Below are 15,335 nucleotides of genomic sequence, written 5' to 3' on the forward strand. Positions count from 1 at the left end.
TGTAGCAACTTCTTCCAGCAAAAAACAGTGCCATTTGGAAATATGCAGCGAGTGAGCAGACAAGTTACTCTAAAATTTAGTACATAGAATCAATTTCATTCACTTACAGAAGTGGGGTTACACAACTTGATTGACAAGGGCAATTACACAATCATTTCTGCTATTTTTGGCTAAAGCATTGTCACTGAAGCTTGAAAATTTAAAATGGGAGTCTATATATTGCGCGTATTAGAAGTAATTTGACTTACAATATTAAGAACATGTACAGAATGGGCCCTTGCAAAAGTGGGCAAAATTAATTTCCAGCGTGCACCCCCAGACATCAGAATCGGATTAATTATCACTGACATACAGAATGTCATGAAATTTGCTGCTTTGTGGGAGCTATGCAGTGCAATACCTAAAAATATTGCAGGTTAAAATCATAAATAAATAATGCAAAAAGAGAGCAAATTAGTGAGATAGTGCTCATGGATTCATGGACTATTTTGAAATCTAATGGCGGGAGAGGGGGAAGATGCTGTTGCTAAAACACTGAGTGAGGGTCTTCAGCGTCCCAGTTTACCTCCTCCCTGAGCGTAGTATAGTAATGAGAAGGGGGCTTATCACAGATTAAATATAACTTCTTTCAACAGCAAAGCAAGTTCTCAGCACCACATTAGAATGCACTTCCAGGCTTTTTGCTCAAGTATCTGGTTAAACCCACATCTTTCATCGATGACTTGTAGTTCATGTTGCAGGTCTCTGGTGTCTCCTTAATCTTCCTAGGTGAACAATGTTTGGTTGGGTACAAAATGTGCTGATGAATAAAAACAGTGCTGTATACTGGTGTGCAGTAAGTTCAGGCATGAACTCTCCTTACTAACATTCACAGTAAAACACTGATTGGGCTATCAAAAGAAAACAATGGCTGTCCCATCAGAGAGAGACACTGACTATAGCCATAGCACGATCAGTTAATATGGAGAACATAGAACACATAACGGTACAGCATAGTACAGGACTTCCGGCCCACAATGTTCATGTGACCTTTTAACCTACTTGAAGGTCAGTCTAGCCTCCCATTCTCATTTTGCTTTCATCCATATGCCTGCCTATGAGTCTCTTAAATGTCCCTAATATATCTGTTTCTCCCACCACCCTTGGTAGAGCATTCCACAGCCACCACTCCTTGTGTAAAAAACCTACTTCTGACCTCACCCCCTGCCCTACATTTTGCTCCAATCAGCTTAAAATTATGCCCCTTTGTATTAGCCATTTACACCATGGGAAAAAGTTGCTGGCTGACCACTCTATTCATGCCTGTTAATCATCTTGTACACCATGTAGTTCACCTAAACAATCCTTTAGAAGAGAATCTATAAAATTCAAAAATTCAAAGTTCAAAGAAGATTTATTATCAGAGTACATATATGTCACCATATGCAACCCTGAGATTCACTTTCTTGTGGGCATACATAATACATTTATAATAGAATAACAACCATGATAGAATCAATGACAGACTGCATCAGTTTGGCCATTCAACTAGGGTGGAAAAGACAACAGACCATGCAAATATAAAACAGAAAATAATAAATAAATAAATAGATAGATAGATAGGTAAATAAGGATAAAATACCACGAGCATAGGTCATGGGAATATTTCAGTGCTGGAGCAAGTGAAGTTATCCCTAATGGTTCAATAGTCTGATGGTTGAAGGGCAATAACTATTCCTGAATTGGGTGATGTAAGTCCTAAAGCTCTTCTACCTTCTTCCTGATGCAACAGCAAGAAGAGAGCATCTATACCACACATCTATAGAACTTTGCCTATAGATACTAAGACAGATGAGTTGGACTATTTCCTTTGGATCAAAAACAACTCAATGGAATCTTAGAAATTTGGATTCAACTGTCTATAGATGGAAAAGTAAATGATAACAGTGTCATTAATTCAGATTGGTTGCCAAAGTGCAAGATGACAATTTGATGGAACAACAGCAAAAAATAAAAAAGAAAGTTATCCCATGAAGGGAAAATCTTTGAAGATAAAGATGATACAGTGCCTGGGGGAATCAGGCATACTTACTCAAGAAAATACCCAATGGATTGAATGACCATTCTGATGTTTGTTTATCTCCTGTGATATATTATTAAATTTTGTTTCCTTTTAATACAATTTGTTTCTGCTGAAGAACATCGATTTTGCCACTTGTTTTTACATGAAAATCAATGACCTTTCAATTGTCTGTCTAAGCCAACTGTTCTTTATGAGACTAATGTTATTCCTTAGAATGTAGAATTCTGAGGGGAGATTTGATAGTGCTGTACAATATTATGAGGGGTATAGATAGGGTAAGTGCAAGCAGGCTTTTTCCACTGAGGTTGGGTGGGGCTACATCTAGACGTCATGTGTTAAGGGTGAAAATTGAAAAATTTAAGGAGAACATGAGGGGAAACATCCTCAGTCAGAGGGTTGAGAGAATATGGAACGAGCTGCCAGTGCAAGTGGTGCATCCAAGCTCGATTTCAACATTTAAGTCAAGTTTGGATAGGTACATGGATGGTAGGGGTATGGAGGGCTATGGTCACGGTGTAGGTTGATAGGAGTAGGCAGTTTAAATGGGGTGCCATGGACTAGATGGGTTGAAGGGCCTGTTTCTGTGCTGTACTTTTCTTTGACTCTATGATTCTAACCAGTGAGTATTGTGCAGCCACAGCAGACTCTCATCTTATCCTGACTTAGAATCCTTACAGAAATCCTTCTCACCAGCTGATGATTAGAACTGGGAAGCGTGCCCTTTTTGTTTCTTGCTCACACTCTGTAGTAAGTCCCAGAGAACAGCTTTAGTGGCTTTGGCTACCAATAAAGCAATTCACTGGTCTAGTGAGTGAGGATAGCACCCCAAGAAGCTGTGACAGCCCAGTCCCACACTCAGCAGTAAGCCTACCCACAAAGTCAACTTAGACATCACAACTTAAAGACGATCATTCATAGAGAAGACAGAATTTGAAGGTCATTGGGACATTGGTAGAGGTTCTAACTACTCTGACTGTTAGCGCAAAGCTTTACATACTCTTCATTGACCAAGAGAAAAATTGCAGACATGTGAGCTTCACTGAACTGGTTGAGCTGTTTAATTGCAGCCACTGATTCCAATCATTACACTTATGTCAGGATGCTGTTTCTGATTTTCAATTCGGCATTCAACTCCATTGTCCCACAGACCTTGGAGAACAAGCTCCTACTCTTCAGTCTTAATACACCTCTGTGCAACTGGGTGTTGGATTTCCTGATGAACAGATCTCAGGGTGCACAACTGCTCCTCGCTCCCCATCGTGCTCAACACAGGTGTCCCCACGGCTGTGTGCTGAGCCTATTGCTGTCCACCCTGGTCAAACGTGACTGCATGGCCAAACACCCAAGCAAGTGCATCATCAGGTTCACTGACAAGACGGCCTACAGAGAGAAGGTGGAAGAGCTTGAGGCTTGGTGCCAGGCAAATAACCTCTTCCTCAATGTCAACAAGACAAGGGGATGACTATCGCCTTCCGGAGAGCTCGCACTGCCCACACCCTCCTTTACGTCAGTGGAACAGCAGCGAAAACTGCAAACAGTTTCAAACTCCTGGGAGTGCACATCACACATAAATCACACATGGTCCCAAATCACAAAGTACACAGACAAGGAAACTCAGCAACGACTCTTCTTCCTGAGAAGGATGGACTTTGCATATCAATACTCACATCATTCTACAAACCTCTCTGATTGGTACGGAAACTGCACTGCTGCAAACATGAAGGCTCTAAAGTGGGTAGTCAAAACTGCCCAACGCATCACTGGCACCAGCCTACCTGCCATCAAGGACATATATACAGAAAGGTGCCGGAAAAAGGCCAGTAACATCATGAAGGATCCCACCCACCCTGCTCAAGGATTGTTTGTCCCACTCCCATCAGGGAGGAGGCTACATAATATCCACATCAGAACCAGCAGAATCAAAAATAGTTACTTTTCTCAAGCAGTATGACTGATCAACATCTCCACCCACTAACTCCACCATCACATCATTATTTCCCATCAATCACCTTATGTACAGCCCAGTGTCACTTTGCATACATACAATCAACCTGTCTATATAAGCTATCTTATTTATTTATATTTATTATATGCTTTTTATTATTATTATTGTGCTCTTTATCTTACTGTGTTTTTTGCGCTGCATCAGATCCAGAGTAACAATTATTTTGTTCTCCTGTACACTTGTGCTCTGGAAATCACATTAAATAATCCTCAATCTTAAAATCTATCAAAAGGATAAGTTTAATGCATCAGAACCCTTAATTAGATCTGAAGAACAAACATGATACCAAACCAGTCAGCTATTTTAATATATCATTTTATTCCTTTTTTTTCAGTTTTTAAGTTGTCTTGAGGCCACAATTTTATTTAATTATTGAGATACATGGAATAGGCCCTTCTGGCCCTTTGAGCTGTGTCACCCAGCAACCTGCCATTTAATCATAGCCTAATCACTGGGCAATTTACAATGACCAATTAACCTACCAACTGGTACGTCTTCAGACTGTGGGAGGAAATTGGAGCAGCCAGAGGAAACCTACGCGGTCATGGGGAGAATGTACAAACTTCTTAGAGACAGCAGCAGGAAGTACAGATGGTATCTGGGTGACATTTCTAAACACATTGCTGGGGGCTTTTGCAGTTTAACAACTTCCATTTTCCCTTTTTTTCATATGCCAACATAGAAACATAGAAACATAGAAAATAGGTGCAGGAGTAGGCCATTCGGCCCTTCGAGCCTGCACCATTATACTGGAATCTTCCTATTATATTTGCCTTCTTTGAAACAGAGGGAATGTTCCTTCTTTCCCTCCCTATGTATTTCCTCCATTGAAGTCTTATTTCTAATCGCAATTAGTAGTAAGCAGCCCATGAGACATTGGGAATTAACATGTTATTGAGTTAAAGAATTGTGTGAAATACTTTAGATCAGGGGTTCCCAACCTTTTTATGACATGGACCAATGCCATTCAGCAAGGGATCCATGTATCCCAGGCTGGGAAGTCCTGCTTTAGATAATGCCCATGAAGTCTCATTGGTAGCAGTTTATTATGGAATTGTGTGGGCCCTGCATTAATGCAAAGATACAAGCCCATAATTCAGGGTAAGGTAATGCTGCAATGCATTGCTGAGGGACTTCTGACCAGTGGGAGGTATTACCTACTTGAGCTTATGCAAAGGACCACAGCTGCGAAGAAGAGAATCAGAGCATTCCTGGCCAAAATGTTTCCCTCAGCCAGCATCAGATTAATTGATCAATTCAACACTGTGGAATGTTGCTAGATGTAAATTAGCTCTGAAGCTTTCTACATTATAACAGTGCTGCTATTCAAAACATTACCTTTTGAACTTGTTAGGAAAATCCTGTAAAGAAGGTGCCTTCTTTTTATTCCCTTTTATGTGTTACTGTGGTTTTGCAGACCTCGACAAATAAGCCAAACGTTACATAAATCAATTGCTTGCAGTCAGGGTAAACAAACACACACAAAATGCTGGAGGAAGTCAGCGAGTCGGGAAGCTCCAGCATCTTGTGAGTGTTGCTCAAAATTCCAGCATCTGCAGAATCTCCTCTGTGTCAGGGAAAACTAATTTTGGAAGCGGAGTACAATTCTCACCTGCTACTATATATCATGTATAGTACAACTACATTGCAATGAATTTCAAAGCAACAGCGTTTGCTTTGTGTCTAAAGGCACACTGAAAGGGGTGGCAGTATAGTGTAGTGATTAGCATAATGTTATCACAGTAGCAGTGACCAAGTTTCAATTCCTTCACTGCCGTAAGAAGTCTGTACGTCCTCCATGTGATCATGTGGGTTTGCTCTGGTTTCCTCCCACATTCCAAAGACTTATGTGTTAGTAAGTTTATTGATCACATGACAGAATTGGGTAATGCGAGCTCGATGGCCAGAAGGACCTGTTAATGTGCTGTATGTCTATAATACGATTCATGCAGTATTTGTGGGAAGAGGAACAGAGTTAATATCTTAGACTGAAGAGCATTAACCCACTTTCTGTTCACACAGATGCCACTTGACCAAAGGAGTGTTTCCAGTGCTTTCTGATTATTTTCAAAGTTCAAACTTCAAATAAATTTACTATCAAAGCGTGTAAAGGTAATTATTTCCTTCTTCATTTTCTTGAAGGAATTCACAGTAGAACAAAGAAATACAACAGAATCAATGAAAAACTGCACACAAAGACTGACAATCAATGTGCAAAAGACGAACTGCGCAGTACAAAATTATAATAAATAAATAAACAAACAAACCATAAGACCATAAGATTTAGGGGCAGAATTAGGTAATTTGGCCCATCAAGTCTGCTCCGCCATTTCGCTATTGCTGATCCATTTCCCTCTCAGCCCCAATCTCCTGCCTTCTCCCTAATAAGACAAACAAACAAACAGAATATATAAATAAATAATACTGAGAACATGAGTTGTGGAGTCCATATATGACCCTATGACTTTAAGACATAGGAGTGGAATTATGCCATTTGACCCATTGACTCTGCTCCGGTAGTTCTTCATGACTGATCCATTTTCCCTCTCAGCCCCAATCTCCCGCCTTCCCCAGCAGCCCCCTCCCCCCAACATATTCCTTCATGCCCTGACCAATCAAGAGTCTATCAACCTCTGCCTTAAATATACATAAAGACTTGGCCTCCACAGCTGCCTGTGCCAATGAATTCCGCAAATTTACCATCCTCCCCTCCGGCTAAAGAGATTCCTCGTCATCTATGTTCTAAAAGGACTCCCCTCTATGCTGAGATTGTGTCCTCTGGTTTTAGATTCTCCCACCACATAAGAAACATCCTCTCCACATTCACTCTATCAAGGCCTTTCACCATTTGATAGGTATCAATGCGGTCACACCTCATTCTTCTGAATTCCGGTGAATACAGGCCCAGAGCCATCAAAAGTTCTTCATAAGACAAGCCATTCAATTTGGGAATTATTTTCATAATCTCCTTTGAAGCCTCTCCATTTTCAGCACATCCTTTCTAAGCTAAGGGGCCCAAATCTGCTCACAATACTCTGTAACGCCTCACCGATGATTTATAACGTCTCAACATTACATCCTTGCTTTTATATTCTAGTCCTCTTGAAAAGAATGCTAACATTGCATTTGCCTTCCTCACCACAGACTCAAGCTGCAAACTGACCTCTGGGGAATCCTGCACAAGGACTCCCAAGTCCCTTTGTGCTTCAGTTTTTTGTATTTTCTTTCTGAAAATAGACCTTGAAAGTGAGTCCATAGTTTGTGGCAGCATTTCAGTGTTGAGGTGAGTGAAGTTGTCTATGCTAGTTCTGGACCTGATGGTTGAAAGGTAATAGCTGAGGTTTCTGTACCTCTTTCCAAATGGTAGCAGTGAGAAGAGAACAAGGCTTGGATGGTGGGGCTCCTTGATGATGCTGTTTTATTGTTGCAGCATTCCTTTGGATCTTCAACATCTGCAACTTTTTTTTAGGTTTTCATTTGTACCTAAATTAGTTTCACTCTGTCAGTATGAAAAGCATTCTTCTGTGGATTCCTGGCTATTTGCTGTTATCTACATATATTTCACACCAGACATCAGAAATTTGATAGTAAGAGGACTACTACAGTCACAGCACTCAAATTCCCAGTTTTCATCAGCAGCTAAGGTGCACGCCTGTTGATATTGCCCTGCTCTTTCAATCGACTTGAAGCACAGCTGTTCAAAATAAACTTATTGTCAAAGTCACCATATACTATCTTGGGATTCATTTTCCTGCAGGCATTTACAGGAACATAAAGAAATACGATAGAATTTATGAAAATCTATTCATAAGCAAAGCCGGATAAACAATCATTGTGGAAAAGATAAAAAATCATGAAAGTAGTAAAATTTTAAAAATAATACTGAGAACATGAATTGTAGAGTCCTTGAAAATGAGTCCGCACATTGTGGAATCCATTCAGAGTTGAGGTGAGTGAAGATATCCACTCTGTTTTTGAGTTTGATGTTTGAAGAGTAATAATTCTTTCTGAACCTGGTGGTGTGGGGCCTAACGCTCTTGTACTGTGTCCAGTGGCAGTAGTTGAGAAGAGTGTATGGCCTAGATGATCGGGGTCCGTGATGATAGAAGCTGCTTTCTCATGGCAGCGCTCCTTGTAGATGTGCTCAATGTTGGTGGGGGCCTTGCCTGGGCAGTATCCACCACTTTTTGTATGCTCTTCTGTTGCTGGGCATTCGTGTTTCCATACCAGGCCTTGATGCAGTCAGGATACTCTCCATTGTGCATCTCGTATATGCAGTTTTTTCCCCCAAGTCTATATTGGCTCATGCTTATATGAGCGAGATTTGAGTTGGATCGTTTCTGATTGATAAGTATTGTTGTTTAAAGTTGTGAAAATGTGAAAATGAAATGGTAAGTATTTCTAAGTAACAGGAATTTCCATGAGTTGTAGCAACAAAGCTGGAGCCAATTTAGTGTACAGCATATGTACAGAGCTGACTGCCTATGAGAAACGCAGCATAATTTTAGGAATCAGAATATTGGCTGAATTTCTGAATCACAACCACAAACATTATTTCAGGCTGTTTGTGGAAGAGATTGCCAATGAAAAACTGTGAGCTGATTAGCGCACAGTTTGCATTCCAGCTCCTCCACACATCGGATTTGCTGGTCCACAAAGAAGTCTGGATGTATGACGTGGTAACTCATTGTTCTGTAATACGTGACAGGTGTCACTTTTGAGATTTTGATCCAGACTTACATGACCCATTTTGTTTGTAAGCCAAGAAGAAACCTTGCAATGTTTACAAGGCTACGTCAGTCTGTGATGTCTCTGGGAATCCACCTCAGTTAGGTCCCATACAAAAATTCCTTCCTTCTACACACTGGTCCCATCTGCCAATTTGGTCCCTTAACACCCCATGATTTTGACACAGACTTACCTATTTGCTGCCATAATTATGCATCCATGTATCTCTGATAGTGGCTGCACAGATTAAGAGGATGGTAAAGAAAACGCATGTCTGGTATGCTTGCATTTATTAATCAATGTATTGAGTTCAAGAGTTCAGAAGTTATTCTGCAGCTTTATAAAACTCCAGTTAGGCTGCATTTGGAGTATTGAACATAGTTCTGGTTGCCACATTATAGCAAGGATGGGGAGTCTTTGGAGTGGGTGTGGAAGGGGTTCACAAGGATGCTGCCTGGTTTGCAGAGTTCCTACAGCATTTAGTGTGTGTTGCCTTGGATTTCGAGCATCTGTAGATTTTCTTGTTTTTCAAATTTCTCCGGAGCAGCAGTGTTCAAGGGGAGATGTGATAAAATTATGAGAGTAAAGACGAGTGCTCGAATGGTGGGATGGATATATGTCTCTACCAAAGGAGGTGTAAGATGCTCCTTCCCTCTGCTAGCCTGCAGCTCACCTTCGGACAAGGTGTAGCACCTGCCTAGCCCCCTCAGGGTCATGTGAACCCATGGGAGCAGGTGGTGGATGATCATATTAGTCTACGTGGTGTAGATCACAAATCCTGATGTTGCGACCACTGATGTCAAGCAGACAAACTCTGAAGAATCAATGTCATGGAAAGACTATGATCGCCCACGTCATATGAAATAGCTCTCAATGATAATGATGATGATGAGACAGAGTAGATAGATAGTATCTTTTTTCCCAGGGTTGAAATGTCTATTACTAAAAGGCATGCATTTAAGGTGAGAGTAAGTAAGTTCAAAACAGGTGTGTGGGTACGGTTTTTACGGTAGGAAAATACAAAGGAGATATTATGAGGCCTTACGAAGGCATATGAATGTGCAAGGAATGGAGGGATGTGGACCATGTTCAGGCAGAAGAGATTTGCTCAGTTAGCCATTCAATTATTAGTTTATTAAGTTCAGCTTTGTGGGCCAAAGCCCTGTTCCTGTGCTGTTTGTTCTATGTTCTATATAAAGGAGAGGCCTTGCTTCATGGAAGACCTACTGAGCAGGAATTAATGCCGTGGAACTTGTACACTTTTTAATTTCCTGGCTCTGGGCTCTTGGTCAAATGCTTGTTTGACTCATCACAAGACATTCAAGTGCCTTTCTGTTTCTAAGCATTCCATTTTAATTATGCCTTTCATTACCTCAGGACATCAGAAAATGCTTTGCAGTCAGTGAAGTGCTTATTGGAGCGCAATCACTATATACAACACAGGCGAAAATAGATTGACAGCCAGTGACGGAAATTCTGCAAAAAACACTGCGATAATCATCTCATAATTTGCTTTAATATAGTCATAATCATAGTCATAGTCATACTTTATTGATCCTGGGGGAAAATGGTTTCCGTTACAGTTGCACCATAAATAATTAAACAGTAATAAAACCATAAATAGTTAAATAGTAATATGTAAGTTATGCCAGGAAATAAGTCCAGGACCAGCTTATTGGCTCAGGGTGTCTGACCCTCCAAGGGAGGAGTTGTAAAGTTTGATGGCCACAGGCAGGAATTACTTCCTACGACGCTCTGTGTTGCATCTTGGTGGAATGAGTCTCTGGCTGAATGTACTCCTGTGCCCACCCAGTACATTATGTACTGGATGGGAGACATTGTCCAAGATGGCATGCAACTTGGATAGCATCCTCTTTTCAGTGTTACGTACCCCATAACTGGGTTGCCAAACCAGCAGAAATGGAATACGTGTTGGAGTCTGTGATTACTAGGAACTAATAAAGTTTTATTAAAAAAATAAGTATACAGTACACTAATCGCAATGGTATAAATGTAACAGTTTAGCAATGATAGTATACACATATACACAGAAATAGGGTAATAGGAATCAACCAAGCTCTATCACAGTCTAGGGGTAAAATGATCGGTCTTAAGTGAAGCAGAGTTCAGCTCAGTCTAGTGCAGTTCGAAGTAATCGTTGTTGTTGTACCGTTGGAGAGAGAGAGAGAGATGCAGTTGGTTTCAGGCAACCTTTTCGATGCCTTCTGATCCAGCTGTGGTCACTGACTGTGACCCCTCCATTCCGGATGCAATCGTTCTTCCGTGGTGAACCCAGCACCCAGGCAAGGGCGGACACACACGAGGTTCCCACCGATCGTACCTTTACACCCTGTGAGCCTCTGACCGATTCCCGCGAACCGGTCCTCCAAACTCTCACCACCTTGTGGGGCACACTGCTGTTTCCATGGTCTCGAGGTGTGTGTATCCCGTGCCTTAGCAAATCTGCTATTTCTATCCCCCTGCTGGGGTATCACCTCCCCATCAAACTTCAAACAGCTCAGATTCAAAGCAAACGGCCTGTCACAGACGCCAACATCGGAATTGTGTTTCTTTCTCATTAATCTCTCTCTTCTCTCTTATTAGCATTTTGAATGTTTCTCCATTGTCTTCCCTTATCTCTCTCATTAGCATCATCCGTCCTGCAGCTCTGCTTGGTGTCATACATGACATCAGATACCACCGTCAGAGAGTCCAGTTCCATCCCCACAACATCACTGGCCTTACGAATGAGTTTGTTGATTCTGTTGGTGTCTGCTACCCTCAGCCTGCTGCCCCAGCACACAACAGCAAACATGATCGCGCTGGCCACCACAGACTCGTAGAACATCCTCAGCATCGTCTGGCAGATGTTAAAGGACCTCAGTCTCCTCAGGAAATAGAGATGGCTCTGACCCTTCTTGTAGACAGCCTCAGTGTTCTTTGACCAGTCCAGTTTATTGTCAATTCATATCCCCAGGTATTTGTAATCCTCCACCATGTCCACACTGACCCCATGGATGGAAACAGGGGTCGCCGGTACCTTAGCCCTCCTCAGGTCTACCACCAGCTCCTTAGTCTTTTTCACATTAAGCTGCTGATAATTCTGCTCACAACATGTGACAAAGTTTCCTACTGTAGCCCTGTACTCAGCCTCATCACCCTTGCTGATGCATCCAACTATGGCAGAGTCATCAGAAAACTTCTGAAGATGACAAGACTCTGTGCAGTAGTTGAAGTCCGAGGTGTAAATGGTGAAGAGAAAGGGAAACAAGACAGTCCCCTGTGGAGCCCCAGTGCTGCTGATCACTCTGTTGGACACACAGTGTTGCAAGCACACGTACTGTGGTCTGCCAGTCAGGTAATCAAGAATCCATGATACCAGGAAAGCATCCACCTGCATCGCTGTCAGCTTCTCCCCCAGCAGAGCAGGGTGGATGGTGTTGAATGCACTGGAGAAGTCAAAAAACATGACCCTCAATATAAGTACATAATAAATAGGAGCAGGAGTAGGCCATCTGGCCCGTCGAGCCTGCTACGCCATTCAGTAAGATTATGGCTGATCTGGCCATGGACTCATCTCCATCTACCTGGCTTTTCCCCATAACCTTTAATTCCCTTCCTGTGGAAAAATCTATCCAGCTTGTCGTAAACATTTTTACTGAGGTAGCTTTCACTGCTTCATTGGGCAGAGAATTCCACAGATTCCCTACTCCCTGGGAAAAGCCATTCCTCCTCATCTCCATCCTAAATCTATTTCCCTGAATCTTGAAGCTACGTCTCCTAGTTCTAGTTTCCCCTACCAGTGGAAACAAATTTCCTGCCTCTATCTTATCTATCCCTTTCATAATTTTATATGTTTCTATAAGATCTCCTCTCATTCTTCTGAACTCCAGTGAGTACAGTCCTGGGCGATTCAATCTCTCCTCATAGTCAAACCCCATTGTCTCTGGAATCAACCCGGTGAACCTCCTCTGAAACTTTTGAGAAGGAATTAAGTCAGGAACTTGCATCATCACGGTACACAAGTAGAACAAACAAAATGTTATTTTGTCACAGAGGCAAAACACGATCTCTATTGTTTAAAGACCTTGCTATCTTTTTGTGTTAAGGAAATTTGGCAGAAAGTTATAGAACTTCAACTGTAACTTTCACATTTTGCTGAAGTCTAACAGAGGCCCTTAAAGCTGTCCAATGGGTTTGGAAGGCACAAAGGAACATATTTATTTCCTTGGCCAGAAGTTACACCTATTATCATGGACTCTGTTAACTGGATTTGCAAATCTTAAAGATTTGCCCATTGTACTCTGTGCCTCCAAGGTTTACACCTAAATTGGCCTGACATTCAATAACACTGTCTTTGAATCCCAATTTCGTCACATGTTGCTGCTTCCAATGCTAAATGATACAGTACAGTATGTTGTGGTTAAATTACTGGATGAGGTGGGATATTGATTGTTTGTGAGTTGCAATTGCACGACAGCTGGGAAATTTAATTTGTTTAATCAAATAAATCTGGAATAAAAAGTTAGATTCAATAATGGTGTCTGTGTATGACGCTGGGTTGTTACAGAAACCCATCAGTTTGATCAATATCCTTCTGCTGTCCTGGCTTTGTCTGTCCTGTATATGACTCCAGAGTCACAGGAAAGTCATTGACCCTTGATTGTCGGTGAATAGCCACAGCCACGGAGAGAATTACACACAGACAACACCAGACAACAACCTGGGTCACGGGAGATGTAAGGCAGTGGAGGTACCTTCTGTAATGCTGTGCCGTTCTGAAAAATAACAGTTTGAGCCCTTGCTGATGGAAGGATTTTCTTTATATAAAAACCCAGGCAGGCTTCAATCCAGAATAAAACCTGCTTTATCAAGCAACACACACAAAAAATGCTGGTGAACGCAGCTGGCCAGGCAGCATCTATAGGAAGAGGTACAGTCAACATTTCAGGCCGAGACCCTTCTGTTTCCTTGCGGTTACTGCTTTATCAAGCACCATTTGCTATTTGATCATGGGCTGGTTCCTTGCTGTTGATGATAAATTCTGAAACAGGACTTCAACTCTTTTTATGCCATGGGCCCCTACCATTAATCGAGGGCCCATGGACCCCAGATTGGGATTCCCTGCGGTAAAGCATCTCTGAGATTTACTGAACAGATATCATCCTTTTATTTGCAATATGGCACTATTGCCCATAGCAACAATGCCAGTTCCTAGTAGCTACAGGCACTTTACTTTTGATCAGAAAATCAACCTACATTCTTTTTGCTAATTTTATTACAATGTTCCAGAATGGAGAGAAACACTTGAACAACACACACAAAATATTGGAAGATCTCAGCAGGTGAGGAAGCCTCTATGAAATAAACAGCTGACATTTTGGGTCAAGACCCTTAATCAGCACCTCCAGACTTGATGAAGTGTCTCAGCCTGAAATGTTGACTGTTTATTCCTCTTCGTAGATGAAGACTGACTAGCTGAATTCCTCCAACATTTTGTGTGTGTTGCTCTGGATTTCGAGTATCTGCAGAATCTTCTGTGCTTATAAGGAGCGCAAAATATCTACAGCATCTTTCACATTTATCATTGTTCTGAAGTGTTTTATGGCTAATGATGTTTCTGTTGAGGGGTGGGAAAAGCAGCAGTTTTTTTCACTTCAGGCTTCCACAAACAGTGCTGAGGCCTCCATCGGTCAGAGCCAGCCATGGATATTGCATCCTATCTGTCTAGATATGCAAGCATGGGCTTGGACAGTACGATATAGAGACTTGTCGAAGGGTCTCAGCCCAAAAACTCGACTGTACTTTTTTCTGTAGATGCTGCCTGGCCTGCTGAGTTCCTCCAGTATTTTGCGTGTGATGCTTGGATTTCCAGCATCTGCAGATTTTCTCTTGTTTACAATATGGAGGGCAAGTGATGCCCAGGTAGCAAGTTCCCCTTCTCCATGCATCTGATGTACTCAAAGGAATGGCAGAGACCGATATAGTTTGGCACCAGATGTGTCGCAGGAGTTTCCAGTCAGCATTGGACTCAATGTAGGACTGCCGTGGGGACTCCAGACCGGGATTTTTCCCCTCGGGTTTACTCCTGAAGCCTTCCTCATGAGTGGGTATAGCCGCAAGGCAGCTGAGATTTGAGATCAGAGTTCTTCTTCTCCTAGATGAGCTGCCAACCACGGCTGACAAGCCCCATCTGCCCAAAGCGACTAGTTTTAAGGCGCCAGTAACCCACCTTTGCCCCTTCTCCTGTCAGTAGAAATGATTCTGTCAGGCTTAGTAGCTAAGCCATGCATGAAGGCCGGGAGCTGGACTTGATTGTCAGAGGCTATTTGAGGTGCACGCCATTGGGAACATTTAAGAGCTAGTGGGAGCTTATCCCCATTACCACCCCCTCCCCCAGCTATAACAACCTTAAGGAACTACAAAGTGATGTAATAATATCTAAAACAACAGGAATTCTGCAGATGCTGGAAATTCAAGCAACATACATCAAAGTTGCTGGTGAACGCAGCAGGCCAAGCAGCATCTATAGAAAGAGGT

Source organism: Mobula hypostoma, chromosome 7 (genome assembly GCF_963921235.1).
Source record: "Mobula hypostoma chromosome 7, sMobHyp1.1, whole genome shotgun sequence".
Classification (NCBI taxonomy): domain Eukaryota; kingdom Metazoa; phylum Chordata; class Chondrichthyes; order Myliobatiformes; family Myliobatidae; genus Mobula; species Mobula hypostoma.